Source organism: Apis mellifera, linkage group LG1 (genome assembly GCF_003254395.2).
Source record: "Apis mellifera strain DH4 linkage group LG1, Amel_HAv3.1, whole genome shotgun sequence".
NCBI lineage: Eukaryota > Metazoa > Arthropoda > Insecta > Hymenoptera > Apidae > Apis > Apis mellifera.
This window is the reverse complement of record NC_037638.1, coordinates 24,933,237-24,960,954: the sequence shown is the minus strand read 5'-3', so window position 1 is coordinate 24,960,954 and position 27,718 is coordinate 24,933,237. Positions and strand designations below refer to the sequence as shown.

Here is a 27,718-nt window from a genome sequence, read left to right as displayed (position 1 = left end):
CATGTTTTATCATTTATTTTAACCTTTCTTACTTTACCATCTTTCCCTTCGTGAAAAATTGTAATTATTATTCCATCTCGATTGAAAATAAATGATACAAACACGCTCAAACTTCTATATTATGCATATATTGAAATTTGATTTATTAATCGTAGCATTTTTAAACGAAACGAAAAGGGGATTCGAATCGATCAATTATTACGAATAATGAAAGTTGGGGAAATTTTTGAAAGGCGAGTCCATTGGATTTAATTTAAATTGAAACTCCTTTTACGACGAGAACGATTTTAAACGTTGGACGAGAAGCCACGAGAGAATGGGAGTGTACAGTCGTCTCACGGTTCGATGCGTGTCACCACAACAGGTGGCCATCTCCACGGAGTACCGTTGCTATTCGTTACGTGCAAATAATCTGTTACTCGGTGTTACAGTAGGTAGGTTGATGTAGCTATGTAATTATCTTTCGAGCCGCGTGATTTTTCCTTCTCTTCTTCTTTTCCTTTTTTTTCTTCTTCTTCTTTCGCGGCGGATGAATCGACAGCGGATGCGTAGCGGATTTTGTGCGCGTTTATTAACAGCGGAACAGCTCGGGATGATAAGATGACGATCGAGAAAAAGCAAGTAAGAAAAGGGAAGAAAATGATGGCGCGAAAAACGCGCAACGTTCCTTCCAACACACTTTTCCAACGTAACTGTTGTTCGTACATGTGAACGTTTCATGGGCGAAGAAAAAGTGTTTCGTGAGATTAGGATGATAATACGAAGGAAAGATTAGAGTTTTAATCGTTTTAGATAATTATTCGAGTGACGAATCGCATCGAAATTATTCAATTTCCGTTTCAATTCAAAAAAAATAAGAGATCAATGTAATCTCGCATGTTCTTTATAAAAGGAGGAGAATTATTAACCTCGAGTTTACCCACCGTTTAATATCACCCGTTAAAAGAAAGAAGATATTAATTAACGATCATCGATATTATTTTATTTATCCCGATATATAATAACGGAGATAATTTATATTTTAATCGCGTCTCGTTTATTTCGAATCGTTTCGTACGCGGCGTGTAATTGGTTGGGAAGCGGACGCGCGCAGTATTGGTGGTCGATTTCAGAACGAATTGAAATTGCGCGAAGCTTCGAACACCGGAATGAAATTATTTAACGGGGTTTACAGGTGTTGCCGGTATACGTGTCTCGCTTGTTGGCGTTAACACGTTGTGCCCGCGCATAGAACTTGCATTAATTACTACTTAAACGGCGGAATATTGAATTTTCAACGCGTAAGCCGATCATCGTCCAACGAAAGAACAGCATCGCTACGTAATTAACGTTCTCCTCGTCCCTTTAACGCGCCCTATGCTTTTCCAAACCTTTTTCCCTTCCGAATTTTAATTCCTTATTCTCGTTCACATTTTGACAGGAATTTTTTTAATATTACGTCGCAAAGTTGATCGATGAAGATTGTCGATCGAAGAGCCTTTTCAGATTTCAGATTTTCGAAACAATTTTTAATCAAAATAAAAAAACAACTTCAAATTTCCTTTTCTTCGTATCGAAGTTTCGAAATCGGAAGAAAGGGAGGATCTTTCTAAATAGAGCATCGCGACAATTACGCGGGATGAAGCCGTCGTCGTTGTCGAATAATTTCTGCCCCTCGCGCAAACTCGGCTGGTGTCCCTGCCACCCGCCTCGCGAGCGATATCGAGTTATCGTCCGCCCTCGCGCCTCCCCTCCCCCTCGCCCACTCTTCCAAGATACCTGTTTCTCGAGGTTCTCGTCGCCGAGGAAAATCGCATTCCTCGGTGTCGCGTGGCATTAACCGTATCAGCAACCTCTCTCGTATAAGACTCCCCCCTCCTCCTCTTCGCTTTCCCGATTTTGCTCGACATATTACGCTTCGTCGTAGCGCTCGTCACCCCATTTACCGAGAAACATCCCCTTTGTTCCGAGACACGTTCCACGTAAGGGAGAAGAGCCGCTCCATCTTGACGAGGGCCGTTCGCCTCCCACGCTTGTTCCATATCTACCGAATACTCGATAACCATATTATTTCCTCTATATATATGTGTAGAGTTGTTCTTTATGGAAGAAAAAAGAGAGAGAGGGAGAGGGGAAGGAGAAAAGGATTTTCAAAGAGGTGCTCTATTATTTTTGATATTTTAAGTTTTGCGATCGAGAAATTTTTCGATTTAAATAAACGTCAAATATACGGTTGCACGAGGTTGATTAAAATTTAATCAACAGGAATCTTCTATAAATATTATATAATGATTGTGTATCCGAAAAATGTTGAATAAGAGGAAGGTTAATCTGAACCGGTTCCGGAAAATATCATTGTGCGTATATAGCTGTTTCCAATAAAAGTAGCTGCTCGCTGCTAACCTCAACCAAATAACCTCCACCGTTATTAAGCCTCTGCGGTCCGAACCCGGAATATTCTCCTGCAAACCGACTTCACGAACGAAACCTGCAACCCGTATTCGCATTATTGCGACGCGTATATATTCGCGAAAATGTCATTAACGTTAAATTGAAAATCTCCCCCTTCCGTCTTCCAGAATAATCCAAGATAAATTTCGACTCTGATCCAATCCTATCCAACGCTCCAAATATAACGACGCTTTAAAACTTAACCTAAATCGTATCTCGTGAGTTTTACCTATGTGTGTGCGTTCTCGGCCGAGGAGAACCGGCAAATATTCCCCGTTTAAAAACGCTTTTCGTTTCATATCGATACGACCATCCGTTCCCCGGATATTCTCGTTTAAAGTGGAGTGTGTAATTTCGACCGTTCGCCATTACGTCTCTCCCTCTCGCTCGCGCGTTCTCGATTCCCCTTCTCTCTTTCTCTCTCTCTCTTTCTTTCTCTTTCTCCTCCTCGTCGCGCGACCTACCGCGAGCGCGGCATCTGTGCGCTGGTCAACGACGAGCACTGAGTCATCGTCTTTTTTACTATTACTAGAAGGACGTAGGTACGTATTTTCCAGGAAAGAAAGTGGGTCAAGTCGAGCGCGCCGCTTCCAAGAATTCGACCGCGCCATTGAAGAATCCCCTTGCATTTCAGCTCCTCCGTGTTTTGCGCTCCTCCATCTGCGGGATAAAATTGGAATCCGATTTTCTTCGATCTCTCCCTCGCGCGTTTTTTTTTTTTATTTTTTTCTACTCTCTTCTTCTAGGTTTTATTTTGCGCCCAAATTTGGAAAATTTTGAAAATCTTGGAGTTGGGATGAAATTAGCATCGATTTTTTTCAGATTTTTTTCGAATTTATACGTTTTTATATGTACGTGTAGGATTTATTTTATACCCAAGTCGATGGGAATTTCCGTTGTTGGAAAATTTTCTGTCGCGATGGGATAAAATGGGAATCCGATTTTCCCCCATCTTTCGACCGAGTTTCGCTTCGAAATTACGCGTTTTTACGCGTTCTAGGTTTTATTTTCGAAAATTTCCATCGTTTTGTTAATGCCTTTGATATCGTAACGGTATTTTGTAATTTTAAATGTTTCTTTTTTGGAACTTTCTTTTACTTTATTCTGTACTTTATAAAATATTTTTCTTAATTTAGATATCGCGTGGAGATTATTAACACTCGACGATGATAAATTTAATACGTTGATAACAATAGTTGATTACATAATCAGTGCATAGAGCGGTTAAAGCTCGTAACAACGTGAATGACGTGATGACAATATAAATAGAAAAAAAAAAAATAATCTTTAATGTACATAATCTTTAATCTACGTGAAAAAGGACGTTTAAGGATGATGTCGGGTAATCATGCTACACCCAGTGAAATTTCTCGCGTGTGAAACGACGATTGAAACGGTTTTGGATGGCGTGCGAGTAATTACTCGAATTTTAATTGCCTTACTTTAGTGGGTAAACTGATAAAAGGCTCGTTAGGTCGCAAAGTTGGATGTTAAATATCGGATTTATTCGAATTAATTACCGATTTTCCGCCGTTTAATACGTTAAATGTATATATAATAAATTGAAACCGTCGTGAAATCTCGTTACGAATGATATTACAAATAAATTTTTGCTTAACGGCGAATCGTTTAATTTCGATGCGTAGATCGCAGCACCGAAGTGTCGTAAAATGATCGATCGGATCGGGATTATTATCGTAAAAAGAAAAAGCAATACGATTTTCTATCTCTAATAATCTCGATTTTACTTTTACGTCCTTTTACGATTATGAGCGAAAGTAGAAGATGAAGAATTGAAAAAAATAGAATTTTCACGAATAATACGAATATAAATAAATTTTTGCTTAAGAATTGTTCAATTTCGTAGATCGCAGCATCGATGTTTCGCAAAATGATCGATCGGATTATTATAAAAGTAAAAAGTAAAAGCAACGCGATTTTCTATCTAATAATCTCGATACTTTTATGACGAGCGAAAGTAGAAGATGAAGAGTTGAAAAAAATTCGTAGAATTTCCACGAATAATACGAATATAAATAAATTTTTGCTTAAGAATCGTTCAATTTCGTAGATCGTAGCATCGATGTGTCGCAAAATGATCGATCGGATCGGGATTATTATAACAGTAAAAAGAAAAAGCAACGCGATTTTCTGTCTAATAATCTCGATACTTTTACGGCGATTATGGCGAAGCGAAAGTAGAAGATGAAGGGTTGAAAAAAATTCGTAGAATTTGCACGAATACTTCTACGAATAATCTATTATATCCTCGTAAACCCCTCCATCCGGTAACATACCGAAGATTAAATTCTTGTGTCTAGAAAATAGAATTCTTGCGTGAATCGAGATTACGTGCGCCATGAAATATTCACGTATAGCTAAGAATGGCATGATCGCCATTTTAAACACCTCGTAAAATGTTCTACCAAACCCGTCCAAATATTCTCAACATACCCTTCGTGTTATTGTCAACCCTTGTCCCGAAATACTTGTCGGGGGGAGAAACGTTTTCGTTCCCAAAGACGAATTACAATTTTCGTCTATTAATGTTTAAAAAATAAAGACGGACTTGAAAATTCTACCCCTCCAAGCACGAAAATGCATTAGCGTTAAACGCTACGAAACTGAAACTTGTTTTCGGGCGGGGATCGGATAACACGTTAACATACGCAACTTCAAAGGGGCGGATTCGCCCCTAATGTCGTTAACCATTATGAATTTAAACTCGTTTCCTCCACTTGACCGTTGAAAATTTCCCATTTCCACCAATTAAAAATCACCCTTTTAGAGAATTTACCCTCGTTCGTACGCGAAAAGAAATTGCGAAGGTAATAATTCTCGAGAAAGAAGAAAAAAAATGGAAGATCGATGGTGAATATTTTGAATTTTTTTCGAGGGAGAGAATTTTATCACTTTTAATTACTCTTTCAAACTTTATAACGATATACATCCAAAAGGGAGAAAAAACTAGGAGAAAAAACAAAAATAAATTTTCTTCTTTTTAAAAAAATTTAAAAAAATGTACATTTCCTAAACTCATTTTCAAAAAATAAATCGAATCGAAGTTATTGAAATATACAACTCACAAACAAGTTTAAACTCTCTATAAAATCTAATGACAAAAAAACAACACTTGTCATCTCGTGTAACGTTAGATATTGCCAATCAACCTATTTCCAACTCCTTCCCCATAAGGAATTCCTTATATCCCTTCCTAACCAACCCCTCCCCGTCCAACTTCTAAGCTTGCACACATCCTTCGAAACGTCAACAGTATAAATTTCAAAGCAGGTACGATGAAACGTCGGAGTCGTCCTCTCGTCGCCCCAGTTCCCAGGACGCGTATGAGGCTGATAGGATCAAAAGAAGAGTCGCCATTCGCTCGACGACAAGTTTCCATTTCGCGCGAGGCGACACGTTGAATACGAACTCGGGATCACCGCGAGAGTTCGAATTGGAGATAACGAGAGGGGATGAGAAGGAATGAAAAGAAGAATCAAGAACCCCGTAGTTTCGCGTGGTCGCGTGATTGAGAATGAAATATTTACGAGCGGAGATGATGAGGGGATGGCGGCAATCAGAAGGCGAATAGGAGAGCAGAGGGAGGGTCGAAAGAAAGAGGCGCCTTTCTTTCTTTCTTTCCGTGGATCGCCAACGGGGATCGAGCCTGTAAGACGATCTTTAAGAGCCCTTTAATAATGAATTCCCTTATGAATGCCTCTCTTCTTCGCTACGGATCCTTACACTCGCGCGTATTTACGCGGCTCTCTTTCCCTTCAACGGGTACACTCGTTGTGTGTGTACGAGCACATCGGGGTGAATGATGGACTTCCGGGAGCCACCTTTCTTCTGCTTTCTGGGTTGTGTAATTTCGTGCCCCTTCTTCTTTCCTCGATCTTTTTTCAGAAAGGAAGGGAATTTCGATTGAAACGAAAGGGGAGGGAAACGGTGTAACTTTTGTAAAATTAGCTCGGATACTTTCGATGAAATTAATATTCCCTCGATCCAAACAATTGTCCTTTGATACGCTTTAAAAGCGTAATAAAAAGAAGAAGAAGAAGAAAAAAGGACAAAATAGCGCATTAACGGCGTTCTTTCGTAATATTTATACGCCCCATTGGGAGAGTCGTTTGTTACCGCATTTGCAGCATTTGTGACCTAGCGGAATACAATAGCGCATATGCGGTAACCGCAAATGCGTTAATAACTTTATTTAAAACGCTCTAAGTATATGAATAACATTTAAGTAACATTTAAAAATCGTAGAACCTTTGAATGAAATGATAAATTATTCGAAACAGTTTTATTCTCGGCTTTAAAAATATGTTTTTTCCCTCGCACATCGATGATATTCTTACAAATCTTCTTTATCAATATCCGTTAATTGCTCGAGGTTCGCTCGCGAAAAAAGGAAGAGAAGAGGAAGAACTCGTTTTCCGGGGGTGTGCGCTCATCAGCCGGCGGCCGGTTGTACAAACGCGAGCGTGTAAACGAAAAATCTGCAAGATGAAGGGTGAATGGGGAAGATGGATATGAGGAGGGCAGCGAAATAAACGGTGTTCCTTGTCCATACATACAGTAGTTTCAGCCGCGTTTAATCAACATCTTGTTCCAGCTATACACGGGACAATGTCAACAAGTCGTTTGAGGGGAAAGAAGAGAAGAAGTGGGGGGAGAAGAAGGAGAAAGGAAGGGAGGGAGGCCCTCGTTTCACGCGAGTTTCGTAAGCGCGTTGCATAAATGATCGTTCCTATTTCCTTGCCCCCTATCGCTTCATCGTCCTTCTTTCACGGATATTCTCTCCCTGTTTGATCTTCCTCATCACCTTCCATTCAGGACTTTCAATCCTTTCATATACCTTCTTCTTCCGCTTTTTCTTCCCTATTCAGGGTGTATTCGGGGTGAAAAGGGGTGGATCGAGTTTAATGAATCAAAGGAATACGATTAATAATCGAGCGGAGAGTTATTATCGAACGGAGTTACGAAGTTATAATTGGGCGGAAAGTAGTGGAAAATGATTAGAATAAAGGAGGGGGTGAAAATTGTAGAGATAAATTTGCGGGGGATAATAAATTCGTGTTTCGAGAGAGTCGTGATTCGGAGAGGTACGTTAATTATCGTTATATCGGGGAGAGTCATCGACTTAGCTCGTGCTAGGTCATCGTGAGGATAATTAACGTCCAAAGGGCATTTGGCTATCTCTGCTGCAATCAATTAATCACCACGATTAGGTCACGCGGAAGACCTGTTCTTTGAGGAAGGGGGACAGATATAACCGGGGAGAATGGGCGCGTATATGATCGATCGAAGATAATTTGCGAAATTCGTGAAAAAGGATTTGTGAAAAAGAAAAAGCAACGATATATGCTCGCGATATGCTCTTCAATAATTTTCTCAGCCGACTCATGCCGCGATTTATTTTTCAATAAATTCTCGCGCGATATCATTTCCACGCAACCTGGAACGTAAATAATCTCGTACGAGATCTGTTTTATTAGCATAAAGCGATGATGGTGGCACAACTTTCGACACCTTAGATGTCCGTATTATGCATGAAACGGCGCATAAGCTTGCTTCGTATCCTCTGCAGATATTCGAAATTTCTCTTCTCGTGAAAAAAGAAAAGGGAACGAAATAATAAAGTTTTTCGAATAAATTAACCATCGCAAATACATATGTATACATTCTGTAGAAACTGTGGTTAAACGGTAACGGATAATAGGCATAGCAATGTCTGTTTGACAATTTCATCGATGTCCTTTGATCGGGTGCAGAAAGGCTGGCAATCAATGGTTTGCGGTGAACCGAATATGTATACACACACGATCTATATTCCACAATTATATTACGAAATTCCATTACCATACATATTGTGACATTATATATAAAAAAAAGTATTATTCAGCTTTTTCCTTCAAAATGAAACGAAGAAGAGGAAAGCAAAAATTGGACGATGAAACAGAGTGACTTGCTTTGTTAGAAGTAAACCGAGGAGGAGAGAATTTTTCACGGGCGAACGATCGTAATCGAGGATATATAAGAACGAAGAGGGTGATCGCGTGGAAATAGAAAAAAATGAAACGAATTTATCGGAGACGCGATTCCGCTCGCGAGTAGAATATCCTTACGGATGGATCTAATTTCCCTTTCCCCCCCGTATATTCCCGATCGTTGAGCGAGAAGAATGGATTTCCAATGTCGCCTGATGCGTCGTTCTTCTGTGAAGGGAAAAAAATTTATCATCCTTTGGGGAAAGAAATCGTATCGAGATGATCAACGAAAAATAATTGTATCGAAAAATAAACGTCTAATTGAAAAGGAAAGATGCAACGAAACAGATATTAATCTGTTGAAAAAAGTTGAAAATTTTAAACGAATATTCGACGCTACGATTATATCATCACGTTGAAAAAGGAATTATTGAAATAATTTATTAAGGGAAAAAAATTTATCACCCTTGAAGAAAGAAATCATATCGAGATGATCAACGAAAAATAATTGTATCGAAAAATAAACGTCTAATTGAAAAGGAAAGATGCAACGAAACAGATATTAATTCGTTGAAAAAAGTTGAAAATTTCGAACGAATATTCGACGCTACGATTATATCATCACGTTGAAAAAGGAATTATCGAAATAATTTATGGAAAACGAGTTCAATTGTTAAATTTTTCTTATCACTATTGAAGGATCCGGAACTCGTGAACGAAGGATCGTGGAAAGTTTCAACGTCTTCATATGCAGTACTCGTTGCTATATTTTATATTATTCGATAAAATGCACGAGATAGACGAGCGAGATGGAGGGGAAAGTTGGTTAAATTAAGTTTTAGGTGGAAGATCTTTCTTGTGTCCGGGATCCCTTATCTAAATTTATGGCCCGACAACCGGCAGGACAGTTTCAAATTGGGAAACTTGGAAGTTGGAGCGTAAGTAACGCGATCGTTGGTAAAGTTACAGGTGAATGGAACGGAATCAAACAACCACTCGCTCGTTACAGTTTTAATAAAAGCTGGGGTGGTATTTGGCGAGATTGCTTTGAAAACGCGTGTTTAAATTCTTCCTTCAATATCGAGAGATCTCTTCTTCTCATTTTACTCGAAAATTTTCGTTCCTTCTTTTTAACTCGTTTAAATTCTCTCTCTGTTGTTTTTAATATCCATTTAAGATCCAAGTTCAAAATTATCAAGGGTCTTCGAGTTTATTCCAGTGATATTTGTTGACTTACAACGCGAAGTTAATCTTATCCCCTTTGCAAGGGGATGAATAGAGTTTCCATAGCAACGTTAGATTGTCACGCTTTGATTGTAGCTGGCTGAATGCCTTTCCAGCTTGTTCAACATCATAATTTTATCACGATTATATCTTGACAATAAGAGTTGATTAACATTAACTATCATCTTACGCTTCGTGGAATCCTAGAATTCTAAGCATTTTTTCTATTTCATCAAATATACATACATATATAAAATAGTGGTAAAATAATAAAATAGATATTCTGGATGTTTCGTCGATAGGAGCCGGAAGTGGAAGACCTCGAGAGGCGGGAAAGAGAGGAAGAAGGAGGAAGAGGGATAGCAACAGGTGGCATCAAAAATTCATTCGCGATGCCCGCTATCGACTACAACGGACACCTGTTTCTCAGGATCGATCGACGCCCTTAATTGTAACCTCCGCGCTGCACTCCATCGCGTTTTCGTTCCATCTGTGCCTTGCACAATCTCCTTCGATCGCGTCCAATATCACACGAGCCACCGTGTTATCTCGAAAATTATCGATTCGAGCGATGAATGGTGAGCGATGACACGAATGCTTTCACCATGTCCTCGTGTCGATGGAATGGATGGGGAGGATTTTAAATTTATGCTCATCGATGTTGGAGAATGTGTGAAAGTGTACCATGTGAAAATGTTTGGAGATCTTTGGAAGTGTAAAGGATAGAAGGATATGTATACATATATATATATCGAAGGAAAGATGTATTATAGGGAAAGAGGGAAATAATGTTTCTTTTACGAATCGTTTAGAAATAAATAATCTTGGTTCAAGTGTTCCTTAGAATTGTGTAGCATTTGTGGAGCGAAAGTTTTTTTTCATTCCAGAGAAAATCCCACAAATAGGAGATTTGGAGAAGTTTCGTAGGAAGAAAAATAAATATCATTGAGAGCTAAGGATCATCAGTTGGTGTAAGTTCAATTTGAAAATATATTATGATCCTTTATAATTTCGAGTTGATATTTTTAAATATCAATTATATGATTCTCAACAATATGAAATATAATAAAGTACCTTTACATCTTTATATTAATGCAATGAATGCAATGAGGTTGAATCGCTTGTTTGAATGCGTCGACGATAAAGGGTGTACAAATAAAATTAAATTAAATAGTCATTTGCAGATCGAAGAGTGTTCGAATATTTTACATTTTTTCCCCGATGGATTCTTCCCTGTAATTTTTTTCCTTTTAGAGCCTTCCCCTTAATAGACAGAACCGTTTTAATGGAGCAAGACTTTTACGGGCATCGAATCCGTTTATGAAGGTTTTCACGAGTGACGACGGACGGATCGATTTCAGCACTTGATGCGGCTCGATGAGAGAGGCGAGTACATTCTTCTGGGAAGGTTTCTTCCGACCGATTTCCGGATTTGTAGGTAATAACGCTTTAAGGAAGGATATTTCGACAGTCATAGCGGCTTCTTTGAGGAGTAATTTTCTGTAATTCTATGAAAGATCAGGTTCTTTATTTGGCTATCTCGTGGAGAGAGAATGAATACATAGAAAATTTGTAAAAATATATATATATATTTTTCTAATCAACGTAATATACATCGATCAATATTTTCGTATTAATTATACGAAGCGTGTAACACGTTTTAGAATAATTTAAAATAAAATACGATACGATAAAATTCCCCTCTGAATAAAACGAGTAAACAAAACGCATAAGATTAAGAAGTCAAGAGTGTCCTCCTATTAACTCCCGATAAATCCCGAAGCGAAAATTTCTTTCCCAAGAAAAAAAATAAAAAACGCCATAAATTAAGCGAACACTCGTGACTCACCCCAGTAAAATCCATTTATTGACCCACTTGTCCAACACCCAATACCCTCCTTCACCTTCCCATTTGCACCCGATAACCTTCCACTGGCTCGTCCTCCCTCCAAAAAAAAAAGAAAAAGGAAAGAAAAAAATCTCTCCAACCCAATAACTTTCCTCTCGTTCCCTCCCTTCCTTCCAAACGATCGCTCTCGATTCACGAATCTATCCAGTGAATGGCCTTGCCCACTAAATAGTCCTTGGTGCAGGCGAGCGCGCCGTTCGACTCCACGTAATCCATCAGTTGTCTGCCCACGTTCACGAAGAAGCCGAGGGCCCTCAAAAAGCCCATAAACGCTTGACGGAGATAGAAAAGCGCAGTGTCCCCTCTATCCAGGCCACGTGCCTCCACTCTCGAGGATCGTCGACGGTCTTGATCCACGGCCCTCCATCGATCCACCCCGTAATCCTCCGTGAATCGACGACGATGGCCGACGACTGGAGATGGCAACCAAGACAGGCCTCGAGTCCTCGACTTTTTCCTCGACTTTCCTCGATCGTCCCCTCCTCCATACCACGAATTATCCCTCCTAACGTCACTCGACGATTGTTTCTCTCCCCGAGGACCTCCCCGTTTTTTCCACCTCCTCGACGAATTTTTCAATCGCGAGTGAACCGTCCCTCGAGGGTCGTCCGGGGTTAAGGAAGCGGTTCGAGTCCCTCGATGGCGGCCGAAAGTCGTCTCCACGTCGCGTCCATCGTGTCGTCCTTTCGAGGAATCCTGCGTTTCGATCTCCTCCGCTCTTTTCGAAATCTTCTGGACGTTTTGCCGCGGCGATCCTCGAGTTTCGTGGAACGTAGAGGGGTTACAGGGGGAAGAAGATCCTTCTGTCGTTCGATCGTTGTTCGCGTCACGCTTACGACGTAAATTTCCTTCCACTGGCGATCTCCTCATGCTTGCCATTTCTTTCTCTAAATTTCTCGAATTCGAGACGATTTCCTCATTAGGGAGGAAACGTGAAACGGATCCATGTTCCGGTTTATTAACGGAAGGAAAAAGTTGACCGAGCGCGTTCCTCCACTTCGACACGCTGCTATCCCTTCCTCTCAAGGATCTTGGGTATCCCTGCTCCTCTCGTTCCCCTAGTCGGTTGACGGATGAAGATGGATCGATCGAAAAGCCGGCTTTTCGACAGCCACGCATCGTCGAATCGAATCGAACGTCCAACGTCTTCTCCTTCGCTTTCCCGCAGCTTGGCCGCCGCCTCTCTCCTCCCTCGTCCGCGTCCCTCCTTTCGCGGCCAACACCGTCCCGAACTTCCTTCCCCCCCGCCGTTATTATCCTCTTCGAAAGTTTCTCCCCTTTCGATTCTCCGGAATTTTTTACCCCGTTCGATCTAAACTTCGTCGTCCCTTCCACGCTCGTCGGGACTGCTCCTCCTCTCCCTCCTCTTCCTGGGATCTTGCTCGAGGAAAGGATTTCTTTGGTGCGCGGAGACGGTGTTCCGGAGGAATATCGTGGATTCCTGGAAGATTTTTCGTAGTTTGCCGGACTCTCGTTTTTATCGCGCTCGAGATTCGATCTATTCGAGATCCTGTTCGGCTCGAGGTTTGCGTGGTCAGCCACGAAATGCGTATCGAGGAATTTTTCCGCGATGATCGTCCTCGAAATCTGTTCGATGGTTGCTCGTTGCTCGTTCGAGGAAGGGAGGTCCCCGGGGAAGTCGCGTTCCTCGCTCGAGATCGAGGGGAGCGAGTTTCGTTTATTCGATTTCGGCCTCGTTACGGCGGATTCGAAATTTATTCTCGAAATCGACGAGTTTTTCGTCCAAGTCTTGCGCTTCTTAAGATTCGAATCTTGGATCGGATTTGTAGTTGTTGGAATTCCATTCGAGACGATCATACTCGATTTCTTCGCAAGCTCGGAGAGGAGATATTCTTTCTTCGTAAAATTCAGAGTTTCGTCGCGCTTTTTTAGCTCGTCGTCGAAAACTTTCTTAAAATTTAACACCGATTCATCGCTCATCGAACCACCCGACACAAGCTCCTTCACGATTTTCCAGTAAACACCGTTGTAATCTTTCCTCTCTAAACTTTCCAAAATTTCCCCTTCCTTCGTGCCGTACGATGTTTTATTTTCATTATATTTTCTTTTATTATTCGTGGTTATAGCCCAATCATTTCGCCCTTCGTCCCCAAAATCGTTCTCAACGATCCTCGAACGAACGCTTCCACGATTCTCGTTTAAAATCCCCAAACTTTCATCTTTTCTCTTCGACGTTCCATAAGATCTCTTAATCCATTCGTTCCATTCTCCATTCTCGATACCATCCTCGAAATTATTTTCGAAAGCGTTTTCATCGATTTTCGAATAAGCATCTCGATTCTTGCTTAAAACCTCCAAACTTCCATCCCTCCTCGCGTTGTAAGATCTCTTACTTCGATAATTTCCATCATTGGCCACAAACCGTTCATTCCACGTTTCATTCCCTTCGATTTTTGAGTAAACGCTACGATCCTTGCTCAAAATTCCCAAACTTTTATAAGATCCCTTAGTAGAACGATAACCTTTGCCATTGTCCACTCCGATAATCCACGTTTCATTCTCGATATGATTCTCAAAACCGTTCACAAAATCATCATTGTTCAAAATCCTTAAAAGTTCATCTCTCCTCGACGGCCCATAAGATCTCTTGCCTCTATATTTTCCATCATTGTCCACAATCCGTTCATTCCCTTCGATTTTTGAATAAACGCTACGATCTTTGTCCAAATCTTTGCCATTATCCACTTTTATAATCCATTCTCTTCGCGTTTCATTCTCGATATGATTTCCAAAACCATTCACAAAAACACCGTAATCATTGTTCAAAATCCTTAAAAGTTCATCTCTCCTCGACGCTCCATAAGATCTCTTGCCTCGATATTTTCCATCATTGTCCACAATTCGTTCATTTCCTTCGATTTTTGAATAAACGCTACGATTCTTGCCATTATCCACTCCTATAATCCATCCTCTCCACGTTTCATTCTCGTTCACAAAAACACCGCGATCATTGTCGAAAATCCTCGAAACTTCATCTCTCCTCGACTCCTCTAAAGATCTCTTTCCTCGATATCCTTCACCAACCCGTTCATTCCCAAAACCATTTCCATCGAAAATGTTTGAATAAACACCTCGATCACTGTCCAAAATCCTCAAAACCTCATCCCTCCTCGACTTCCCTGGAGATCTCTTTCCTCGACGGTATCCTTCACCGACGATCCATCCGTTCCACGCCCCAATTTCGACGCCATCCCCGAAACCGTTGGCGAAGCCGGCCCCGAAATCGCTCTGAAAATCGTGATGCGGCGCGTGATCGGGGAGGACGTGCGAAGACGCGGCTGTTTCCTCCCCGTGCAGGTGCAGAAAGTACTCGGCCCAGCAGTAGCCGAGGGCCACCTCCTCCTCGTACATGTGATAGACTCTTCGCCAGTATTTGAGCGTGCCGCGTATCAGCGCGAGCAGATCCATCAGCTCGCCGGCTTCCGCCGTGTGCGGCGGCGAGACCAGCAGAAGCGAGAGCACGAGAACGGGTGGGATGGTGGGCGACATTGGTTTGAAATCCGATTTTCGGCCAACAGGTGAGAAAGAGGAGTCGACTCACGAATCCCAGCCAACCTGTCCTCCCCGCCTTTCCTCTCCCCTCTCGCTCATCACACGATCTTGCTTTCGTCCGACGGCTCCGTGAATCACGATCATCCTCCACTTTTGCCACTCGTTGTCCTACTTCATCCGCTACTTCATCGCATTTCCTCCGATCCAGAGCCTCTCTTCTTTTCTTCTTCGACGAAATTTCTTAATAATTCTTAATAATAATCGTAGATCGGTATTTTTTGGGAGGAGGAGATTTTTTGGAGAGTTTCGAAACTGTTGATGGTTGTTGATCAATAGAAAGAAGAATAGGAAGAATTGGTAAAAATGATACTTGTTGGGGGATTAATATCGAAGATATTCGATCGTTATTCCTTCTTTTCTGATTTCTGCGCGAAAGAGAGAAAAAGATAAATATGTATAGAAAATTTTTGGTTCTTAAGTAATTATTATACGTAATTTTTCATATTTCATTTTCCACTCACCGTTCGTAAGACTTCTCCGTTCTCCACTTTTGCCACTCGTTGCCTTATTTCATCCGCTACTTCATCGCATTTCCTCCGATCCAGAGCCTCTCTTCTTTTCTTCTTCGACGAAATTTCTTAATAATTCTTAATAATAATCGTAGATCGGTATTTTTTGGGAGGAGGAGATTTTTTGGAGAGTTTCGAAACTGTTGATGGTTGTTGATCAATAGAAAGAAGAATAGGAAGAATTGGTAAAAATGATACTTGTTGGGGGATTAATATCGAAGATATTCGATCGTTATTCCTCCTTTTCTGATTTCTGCGCGAAAGAGAGAAAAAGATAAATATGTATAGAAAATTTTTGGTTCTTAAGTAATTATTATACGTAATTTTTCATATTTCATTTTCCACTCACCGTTCGTAAGACTTCTCCGTTCTCCACTTTTGCCACTCGTTGCCTTATTTCATCTGCTACTTCATCGCATTTCCTCCGATCCAGAGCCTCTCTTTCTTTCTTGTTTCTTCTTCGACGAAATTTCTTGGAAAGGAAGAAGGGGGAGAACGATCGATCTTGGAACGAGATTCTTAATAATAATCGTAGATCGGTATTTTTTGGGAGGAGAAGAGTTTCGAAACGAAAAGGGGGATTAATATCGAAGATATTCGATCATTTTTCCTTTTCTGATTTCTGCGCGAAAGAGAGAAAAAGATAAATATGCATCGAAGATTTTTGATTTTCAATAATTATTATACGTAATTTTTCACATTTCATTTTCCACTCACCGTTCGTAAGACTTCTCCGTCCTCCTCTTTTGCCACTCGTTGCCTTATTTCATCTGCTACTTCATCGCATTTCCTCCGATCCAAAGCTTTTCTTGTTTCTTCGTCGACGAAATTTCTTGGAAAGGAAGGAGGGGGAGAACGATCGATCTTGGAACGAGATTCTTAATAATAATCGTAGATCGGTATTTTTTGGGAGGAGAAGAGTTTTGAAACGAAAAGTTGATGGTTGTTGATCAATAGGAAGAAGAGTAGGAAGAATTGGTAAAAATGATACTTGTTGGGGGATTAATATCGAAGATATTCGATCGTTATTCCTCCTTTTCTGATTTCTGCGCGAAAGAGAGAAAAAGAAGAATAAATATGCATCGAAGATTTTTGATTTCCAGTAATTATTACACGTAATTTTTCATATTTCATTTTCCACTCACCGTTCGCAAGACTTCTCCGTTCGCTGTCTCCTTCCTTTCTCCGTTCGTTTCCTCACTTTTTACCGACATTCATACAGGTTTACGTTCAGCTGCTCGCTGCAAAGTAAAGAAAAGAAGAAAAAAAAAACATGAGATTCGTGGAATGGAAGGAAAGTTTCGAGAAAAGAATTTCGAGAAAACAAACGAGTGATCCGAAACTCGATAATCATCGTGATCCAACACGATTAATCATATCCCCTCTCTCTCTCTCTCTCTCTTCAAATATTCGTCCAGAAAGAATCGAAGAGAAACTTTTCAAACGATTCTTCACGATAAAAAAACGAAAGAGAAAAAAACTACCTTGCAAGAAGATATTATATATCCTTGAGAACTAGTTGGCCTCGATCCTCGTTCCTCTTCCAATTCCTGCTCGCTCCTCGCGAGGGTGCGATTTTATCCGGGCGATTTTACTCTGTCAATGCCGCGCGGCCAACTGACCACGGTTTTAACTGACACGAGCGGCCTCCTCGTACGCACGATGCTAATTAATGCCCGCGCCAAAAGTGTGGAAAGTGCGTAACCTGCCCCGGTAGGATTCCACCGCCGACTTTTCACCATCTGCTCCAACTGAAACACGTGCACGCCGTCCACGGTTAACGGGACACGTTCGGCAGGACAACGCTTGTAACCTGCATTCCTCTCCTCTTCAAGGTTGGGCTCGATTTCGGGACCGATGAGACGTGCCTCGCTCTTCGTTTCGTTCACGCAAGGGAGAAGAAGAAGAAGAAGAAGAAGAAGAGGAAGAGGAAAAAGAAGAAGAGGAGGAGGAGGAAATGGAAGGTTGCCTCGATCGATTTGTGCACGGGGAGAGGAGATCGTGGAGTGGATTGGTGACACCGGCACAGGTGTGTCAGTGGAACGTTCGCGGATGGGGGCCAGAGGTCGGCGAGTTTTAGCCTCTCTTGGCCTTTAGGTGGAGATACGCCGATTGATTGTTTGATAGACGTTTATGGAGGAGGAGAGGATCGATTCGGTGATCGATCGGGTCAGAGTTGGACCGTCATCGATCAAAGACGATGTGTTGTTAATTGATCGATAGAAGACCGTTCCTTCGACGTTTGCTCGAATGGTGAAAATTGGTAGGAGAAGTATGTTTGTTTGAATTGGAGAATTAATTTCGTAATTACGAGCCAATTACCTCTGCGAAATATTGATTTATTTGGGAATCGATTAATTAGATTTGCTCTCGTATTCTGGTGTCGTGCAAATTCGATTCGATCGAGTTTTACTTTTGATTCGAGTGGTTAAAATTGCGATGATTCGATTAATACCTCTTACCTTATTTTATCTTTCCTCCTCCCTTCGTCGTTCGAAGAATGAATAATATATCAGGCGTGCGAGAAATTCGATACACGATTATGCAAATTGGACAAGACTGTACAAACTGTGCAGTGTCACGTTAGATCCGTGTGTAACTCGATTCTTCCTTTATATACTCGAAAGGGGAAATGACGAGATTCAAATTTTCAAATTCGAAACGTGTTATGTTAATCGAGTTTGTGTTTATTCGAAATGCGGGGTGGTCCGAGTGGAAAAGTGTTACGGGCTGTAGTACGAGATCAGAAACGCGAGGCATTCGTTCTTCCTTCTTCACTTCGATCACGTACACGCTTACACCGATCGTCAATTTGTACGTACAGTTATTTTATTTCCATTTCCACGTCTCATTATTTTTGAAAAAAAAGGGGAAAGAAAAAAAAGAAAGGAAAGATACCTTTCCACACGCTTCGTGACATGACACGCGAGGTCGCCAAGAAGCGCGTTTCCTTTATTATTTAATTCCAGCGTCGATCGAGGCGTATAGAACTTCGAATCGGAATTTAATCCGTCGGAAAATTGTTGTGCGCGTAATAGCAGTAAGATGAAACGATGCCAGGCGATGTGATGCGGAATGAGAATGAAAGGTTGGCAAAAAAAAAAGAAAAAAAGAAAAAAGAAAAGACATTACAAATACACGTACACACACACATACACGTGTGAACTTGAACGAAGTTACATGTACAAGAAGTTGGAAAGAAGTACGTACATCTTTGGAGAGAAAAAGGAAACGGGAAAGTATATCGACGTGGAATGCGTGTAAAAATTATATAGCGGCGTGTATACCGGAGGAAGTTGTGTACCACTGACTCGTGTAATAATATGTTCTATTAGTACGAAATACATTTATTATTCCATCAAGATTCCTTTCGTCGTCTTCCCTATTTTTTTTTCCCCTCTCTCGAACCTCCGTTTCTTCCATGATAATTTCGACGATCAGTTGTAAAATTTTATATCCAGTTTTACGATTTCACGGATGCGCATTGTCACCTCTTTTTTTGGGACCGTTCTTCCTCTCCCCATTTCATATTTTCATAACGACTTTTGGTAATGGTTTCAGAAACGTCGATTTTTCCCATTTTTATCCCATCTCGTTAAAGAAACTTTTTGCGAATAATTTTATATTTTTATCGTTTTCGTACGGGAAATCGGCCGAATATCATCATCATCCAGTTAGTAATAATTTTATTGTTTGTGCTTTAACGTTAATAAATTGTAATAAATTTTTTTGAAACATATATATATATATATATTTTTTATTATTTTCGTCGAACTACTTCTTTTCAGATATTAATAACATTGTTCTTATCGTTGATATTTTTAATATTAATTAGATTATTCGTATAACCACTGGTTGCTTTCATTCGAAATTTTTCCTTCTTCAATTCATCCTTTTCAATTTTAATTAATTAAAAGACTCGTTAAACTTTATTATCAATGGATCCGCTTTTATTGTCGTCCATATCGATTACGTATTCTTTTTCTTTTATTCACATTTATTCTTTTATTAATTAATTCGTAAGAAAAAAGAAACGTTGTCTCATTGGTCATTTATATTTTTTATCAATCGAATACGACAATTCTAAATTTCCAATTACAATTCCAACAATGTCCAGCGAATCCGTTAATTCTAGCACAAAATTAATCGCTAAATACCAGACATCCGGAAATTCCACGTCCACATAGCGAAGAATTTTTAAATTATCATAATTAGATACCATATTCGTCGTGTCCATCTCCAACGAGGTTCTCGATTCGTTTAAAAATTATAAAAGAAAAACATATTTACACGAGTAACGCGTCAAAATATAATAAATATTAAACGTGGGATAAAAATTTAATAAAGTCAATAGGTTAAACATCTTGCACTGTCACATTTTTTAACCCATCATCCGTCTCATATTCTTCGTCTAACTCGCAATATCTTCCATTCATTTCCATCTCTAACGAGGCCAATTCGATTAAAAATTATCTTTAACAACGAGAAAAAAATTTCTTTAAACAAGAAATATTTATACGAGTAATATAAAAGATATGTAAGGACGAAAATTTGTCAATTAAAAATTTCGAGTCGCCATTTTTACTCATCGTTAACATTTCATATTCATCTAATTCCAATCTATAATGGGATCAAAAATGATTCGATTAAAAATGATCCACAATTAAACAAAAAATATTCGCACAATGGAAAAATAAAACTCGAATCATCAAAAAATAAATTTCGAATCATCATTTTTATTCATCCTCCTATTATTCGTAGTTTCTATTTGTCTCAAATTAAAAATGATCCACAATTGGTACAAGAAATATCCACGCAACACGATACAGGGGATAGAAAATGTAAGGATAAAAATTTGCAAGTCAATGGGTTTGAACGGCTCGCCACCGCCACCATTTTTTCCCATCCTCGTCTCATTTTCCTCGTTCTAACCCGAATAATGCCTCAAATCCCATCCCCGGCTCCTTCACACTTCCCTTAAATTAATCAACGAGAACGTCCTTAAAATCATCAGGGTTGCGAATCCCATCTCGTCCCAGTTGCTCCGTGATTCATCGTTCCGGACGTGATGTCGAGAGGTTGCCACCCTTTCGAGGGAAGGGAAGTTTACGACGGCCAATCTCCAGCCTGGAAAAAAGAATTTCTTTTTTCCTCCTTCCCTTCCTTCTTCTCTCTCTTCTGGTTGCCGAGCAGATGGGACAGCGAGGTCGTGGAAAAGAGTAACCACACTTATCCTCCCGTGAAAATGATAGCTCGTATCCTTCCGCCGATTTTTTCCCCCTCCTTTCTCCTCTTCAACAAGTCTTTTTCTTTGGTTTCTTTCTTTCTTTTTTGTTGTGGATTTTGAGATAAGATATCTATCTTAGCCAGGAATATATTTTATTACGACACTTTGAATTATTTTAAAATATGCTATTTCCTCTTTTTTGAGAGGTATAATAGTACAATATTAATAAAATTTAATAACATTTCTGTTAAAAATAAGGACCTGTTTTTATAGATTATCCGAATTCGTTCGAGAATATATATGTTCTCATTAGAATATTCATAAATTCGAGAGAGTATTATGTATATTATTCCAATTCTTTTTCCCTTTCTCAATTAAACTGTCAGAAAATTAACTTAAATTTCCGCAAGTAAAAAAATTCTAGAATACAAAAATAATTTGTTCCGTGTAATTTTCCAATTTCGAATACGATCTCTTCTTATTATCATTATTTTCGAATAAAATTCCAAGAGAATAAAAGGGGAATTAAAAATATTAAAAAGTTGATTAAAATTATATTTATTTCCAACTGACCCATAATTGACCGTTCTTTCGTTTCGAACGATCAATTGTAAAAAATAAATAAATTTAAAACAGGTCGATTCTTAATTTCGATTCTTAGTTTCAAAATTTTCAACTTCCCGTGTGCCTTGTCTCGTCCGGGAATCGATTGGCCCCGAATCGACTATTACGAGCGCTATTACAGGCAGAGGTCGCAGGGACAAGTACGTTTTACACGATGAGTTTCTTAGATAACCGATAATAGACTTGGAGATAGGGGAAAATTCGGTGTTTTCTTGATCTTTGTTGTCTAGGTGGCGAGATCTGAACGTATTCTTTGTTTTCGAATGTTATTCTCGCTTTGGTAATCGGTACTCGTTTCTCGATACTTTGATGGTTTGGAGATTTGGCCATGCTTTTTCTCCTTTTGTTTCGTTCCAGAATTCATTTGGATCATATCGTTTCGAAGACGTACAGGGAAGGAGTCCCTTTTTTTCTCTTCTTTCTTTCCTTCTCTTCCTTTTATCCCCATTACATATAGTTAATCGTCGATAGAAACGTAGTAGAAACCTGTTTCCCCCGAGATCCATTTATTTTGTTCCTTATTCCTCCGCTCGGTTGATGACATCTGCTAGTTAACTATGTACGATTACATTAACTGTATATATATATAAGCTGTATCCGAGTGTTTTCTAAGATTCGATCTTCGAGATAAAAATGACGACGTAATTTATGAAAATTGTCACAATCAAATTGCGATTAACGTATCTTTTCTCTTTCATCACGCTTGTATCGCGTATATACATCTTTCAATTTATCCGATTTATTTATTTATTTACTCGAAGAAACTAGCAACGTTTTTAAAAAAGACATTTACACGCGTGTATATAAATATATTTCAGAAATTACGCGTTTTACGGGATAAATTTGATCGTCAGAATAATTACACTCGTGTCCCACATTTCCCCGTTATTATTCCCGATGACTTTCCACACATTTTTTTTTTTCCCGTTCTCTCTTCTCTTAAAATTATTGCGATTCGATACGAATTATCAACGCGCGTGGACAGGAGAGGAAAGGAAAGGAGAGGAAACGGTAGATGGGAAGGAAAAGGGAAAGAGGATGATGAACGTACGATTGTATATCCACATCCACGAGTATGGCCAGAATAATGCACTTAACAGCCTCGATTGGATCGAGATTTCTTCCGTTTATCTCCTTCTATATTGTGCTCCTTGTTTCTTCGACAGATACATCGACGTTCACTTATCCACGAGGACGAGTTTGACCGGCTTCGCGATCCTCTGAATATAGGTTTCGCTTGTTCCTCGCCTCTCTGCTTAGCAACCGCGCCGCGTTACAATTTTTACAATCGTATATCGTCAGTCTTCCTCTCAGAAAGGGAAAATTTGGAGAATCCTCCTACTTTTTCCCCGATAGATACGAATAAACAGATAATTGTTTATTTGAAATTGAATTATTCGTATAGAATTAAGAAGGATCATGAATTAATAATCAGATCAGATTTACAATACAATTGTAAGTAGACATGCATTTCTAATAATTTTTTTCATAGTTATACCATTTTTAATTGGAAAATTTTGGAAATTAACTTTAATATTAGGTTAGATTAGATTTAGATTTTGACCTCTTTCACCTTCATTAATTATATTTTTATTGAGAAATTTATTTTATCCAAGACCAAGAACAGGATGAACAGTATATCCACCATTATCAGGATATTTATATCATTCATCCCCTTCTGTAGATTTTACAATTTTTTCTCTTCATATATCAAGAATCTCATCAATTATAGGATATCATTAAATTTAATAGTTACAATTATAATAATAAAAAATTTTTCTTTAAATTATGATCAAATTTCATTATTTCCATGATCAGTTTTTATTACAGCAGTTTTGGAGCTATTTCTCTTATTGACTTTTGTTACGAGTTGAATTTTGATACAGATCCCAAGTCAAGAGATCGGGAAAGAGGGAGGGAACGAGAAAAATCGAATTCCCTCCAAATTGGGAATACCGAATCGTACCGTTGGCTTTAATAACTGTTTTCGTTCGTTTGGGAAGTGAAACGGTGGATTGGTTAACAACGTTGATGGTTATGATTCGCGACGGGTTGTTACGCAACGTTGTATTGTTTTTAAACCGTGCTTTAATAATCGTTAGGATCGTTACAAAGTAGCAAGTACTCGTTTCACTGGAAATTGCCTGCAAATTGTTCAACCGCTTCGTTTTTCCCATTGCATTATGCGGATTTAAAACCTTCTTCCAAACCAGTCGAAATTGATCATGTTACGACGAAAATTATCCAGCAACGCTATTATAAAATTTTTGTTTACCGATTTCAATTGAAACTTTTAGAAATTCTTCACCGATCCTCGACTCGCGTATATCGGCAACGTTTGCGATTACGCTCTCGCAGTATACATGTCGATCCAATCGCCTATATTTCCGCCTGTCGATACGGTTCCGGAAATTATATTGGGCCTAACGATCCATGGATTATCGCCGGTGTTACGAGCACCTGCGAATAGCCTTGCTGAATCAATGCCGCCATTACGCTTTGCTAAATATTTCCTTTCCTCCCCATCTTCTTGTCCACAACGGCGTATATAGCGTTATCTCAAAGATAAATAAAATTACAAATTTCTTGGAAAATTTTAATTTCTCCTTCAGTTCGATCGATTCCATTATTCAATAATGGAAAAGTATCTCTAGTTTTCGTTAATCGATTTACGAGAATATGACTTGGAGAGAGGCGAGGAAAAGAGAGAAGAATCTGAGGAGGAAAGAGATTGGTACGTAAGAATAGATATCCCGCATAGAGATGGGAGGAAAATTTTCAAGAAATCGTTGAGCACTTCCCCTCCTCACCTGGCTTCGAAGATACGACGAGCAGTGAACGGAGACGAAACGTTCGTTCGAGACGTTCTTAAAGCGATTTGCATCGATCCCGCCCCTACCTTCGATAAACCAGTTCAGTTGAACCAACACACCCTATTATCTAATTCGGATAGGAATTCGAAGATCGATCCAAACTTTATGCATCCCTTAATCGCTTTGATTAATCTTTACGCAAAATTGTGTCATCAAGTATTACACGAATCTTCAACAAACGGTTACCAAGCTTAAGAGTTTCGTTACGGATTTTATAGAGAGAGATATTAACATCGAATCTCTGACAAGACTTTTTTTCGCGCTTCGAGAATCCTATCGATCCTCGATACAGATTCAAACAAAGCTTCCTGGTCTTTCGCTCGAATGGAGTTGGATATTTTCCATCGAGTTCGAAACTTCCTTTCGCGAGCGATTCGACGACTGGTGTATCTGGCCACGATGGGGAGGGGGAACAAGATTTCACGAGATTTCGCGAGATTTCGCGGCGGCTCGTTAAAATTCATGATAGGAGCACAGGAACACACCTCTGACTCTCCTCTGAGAATGGAGTCGCCTCGAATGGTACATATTCATCAGGGCTGAATGCCACCACGGGTCGACTTACCGCTGGACCAAGATGCTTTCGGCCCCTGAGATACGAGGCAACACTTAAACCGAGATTAATGGCGGATACGCTCCTCCATTTTGTATTCTAAACGTAATTATAAAATGATCTCTGCGATTATTAAATTCTGAAGTGATTAGATCGAGAGTATTTTATTTCTTGTTTTTGAATGACGATTTAAATAAATTTATTTTTCAATGAATCGTAGGGATACGATTAGCGATTTAAGATTGGCACTTTGAAATTGGATGAAAGAATATGAAAAGATACAGTGGTAGGCACAGAATGCGTGGAGTTTGTTCGACATGGTGCCCGAATTTTTTATTTTATCCTCGTGTGAATATTCATTCGGTAATTATCGTACATTCACAATGCACTAAATATTCAGGGGATGATGAATATGTAGCTATTACTATTCAGCGGAATAATATGCCTCTCGCGAGTACGATGTGTGCTCGAGGAGGAAACATTATTTTCATTAAATATTAGATGCAAATTGAAAGACTGCACGCGTCAAAGGGATGTACGTATATTCCGTGTCAAGTGATGTGTCAAAGGAATGATATTGTCAATCTAGCGCCGCAATATCGATGTAATCATATTTGAGGAAAGGGTGTACCTGTGCGTGCCAAAAAAAAAAAAAAAAGAAAGAAATTACTTTGAATTATAACGTTAGAAAAAAATTGCATTTAAAATATTTTCCTCAATCCACGTTTTTAATATATTAATTCAATCCCGTATACGATATTACATTTTTGACCGACGTATATCATTATTATTATTATTCCTCCACGTATTTTTTTAACATTTGGTAAAAACTTTCTGTTTAGTGCGAATTTTACCTCTTCCCCTTCCCTCAAAAAAAAAAAAAAACAAGAGGGACACGCAATATCATTATTGCATTTAAAAAAAAAAAAAAAAAAGAAAATGGAAATAAATTGTTTCGTACGTGGTATACACGCGTATGCAAATAAATTAGATTAAATCGTATAATATTCTCACCGAGATTAACGAGTTTCATTTTCGTATCTCCTTTTTTTTTTTTTTTTTTTCAGAGGGAGGAAAGAAAAATATTTTTTTCCCTATAAATGCGCGCTATTATTCCATATGCGCGTATTTTTTTCCCTTCCCTTCCCTTCCTCTTTTCCATCCTGTACAAATTCATTTTGTACAGGGTGGCCATTCTACATTTCCGGAACCGTTTATCTCCGCGGTTATTTCGTTACCGCGTTTCTGCAACGCGGATGGGAATGCCCGAAAACAACTGTCAAGCGCAGACGACCTAGAAAATGATGATCGTCTTCGTTTCATCGCGCACTGCGGCCAGAGAGAGAGCGAGAGAGAGAGAGAGAGAGAGAGGGATTTTATCGTAGTAAATTGCCACGTCGAGCCTCGTCGAAATCGAGTCGTTCTCTCGGTAATGATTTATAATTGCGGCACAAGAGATGCGTTTAATGCGTTTCCCCCGCAAGATCTCTCCCTCGCAAGACGTTTCTAGAAATATGAACGCTTTCTGGCTTCTGAAAAAAGGGAAAAAAAAAAATACGAGTTGGAGAGTATTGTTATTAATAATTAGAAGTTTAAGGTAGGTGGTTACTTAACACGGTTAAGGTATTTTATAGAAGATAATATAATTTAAAGTGTTCTATTAAAAAGTAATGGAGCGTGAGAGACTAGATTGAAAATGATCCTTTTTTTTTTTTTTCTTAAACAAGCGGTGATCCATAAATCATTCATTAATTGAAGGCAATTCTTCTTCACGGTGTTATTTATAGCGTAAAAAGATGGAAAAAATAGTACACGTCACGCGGTGTCTTAATATTATTACACATTTTATTGGTTTTATTGGAAATAGCAGCCGCCAGAACGGATATATATTTTTACTCTTCCCCTTATATTTGTAAAGTTTGGAAAAGAATCCTTTTCCTTTAACCCCTGATTATTGAAATTATTATTCTATGAAATTCTCGGGGAATTAATCGAAATTATTATGATATGCAAAATTGCGTTAAAATGTCATTATTAATGCGGCTGGAAACTTTTTAATCGAGAATATTTGTAATTGTTCGAGGAATAACGAATCGCACGTTAGTTAAGAATAAATGTAAATTTTGGAATTTCAGTTATCTCGTGGATTGTTGCGTCTCATTTGAATTGCATTGGATAATATGGCTAAATGAATATTATTATCGTTATGCGCTATATTAAGATAAGACTTTGAAATGTGCGCAGTTGGCTTTCGTTGTGAAATTCATTTCAATTTGTCGCCATTGAAACAATTATTTTATTAAAAACCTATTATTTGATTTATAGTTGGAAAAACGATCGAGAGAGATATAAGTAAAGATAAAAAAAAGAAAAAAGATATATTAAAATGTAAATAAAAGATTAAGAATAAGACAGCAATTCTGTTTGATTTTTTTTTATCATTTCGTGAAAAAGAAGAAAAAATAATAAAAGATGAATTGAAGAAAAAGATCATAATTTTGAGATCATAATCATCGTTCGTCGATATTTATTCTATATTTTTTTCACATTTTCACAATCTTCGTGTAGTTTGAAATAATTTGAAACTGTAGAACAAACGAATAATTATTTCATTTATTCAAATACGGCAATGAAATGAATTTTCATTTCTATTCCGTATGAAAAAGTTTTTTAATCTAATTACTTTAATTAAAACGAAATGTAGCAGGTATTTTAACGTAGGAGTTTAAATTTTTTATCGCGAATTTTGAAAAATATTTGACGCACATTTGCATCCTTTTTGTCGGTTATATGCGAAGAATAAATT

The 27,718-nt window shown here is 38.9% G+C and overlaps 1 long non-coding RNA gene across 2 annotated transcripts; it reads right to left on the bottom strand.

Moving 5' to 3' along the window:
- Positions 1-15,605: 15,605 nt before the first annotated feature.
- On the bottom strand, positions 15,606-19,164 carry LOC107966060. Of its 2 annotated transcripts, XR_003304818.1 has the most exons (6): positions 18,098-19,164; positions 17,120-17,386; positions 16,781-16,876; positions 16,353-16,681; positions 15,985-16,257; positions 15,606-15,888 (listed from the first exon to the last, which is right to left on the bottom strand). It is a non-coding gene; the product is annotated as an uncharacterized LOC107966060 (long non-coding RNA). The 2 variants fall into 2 exon arrangements; XR_003304819.1 differs by lacking the exon at positions 15,985-16,257 and having other exon boundaries at positions 15,609-15,888; positions 18,098-19,161.
- Positions 19,165-27,718: the final 8,554 nt, after the last annotated feature.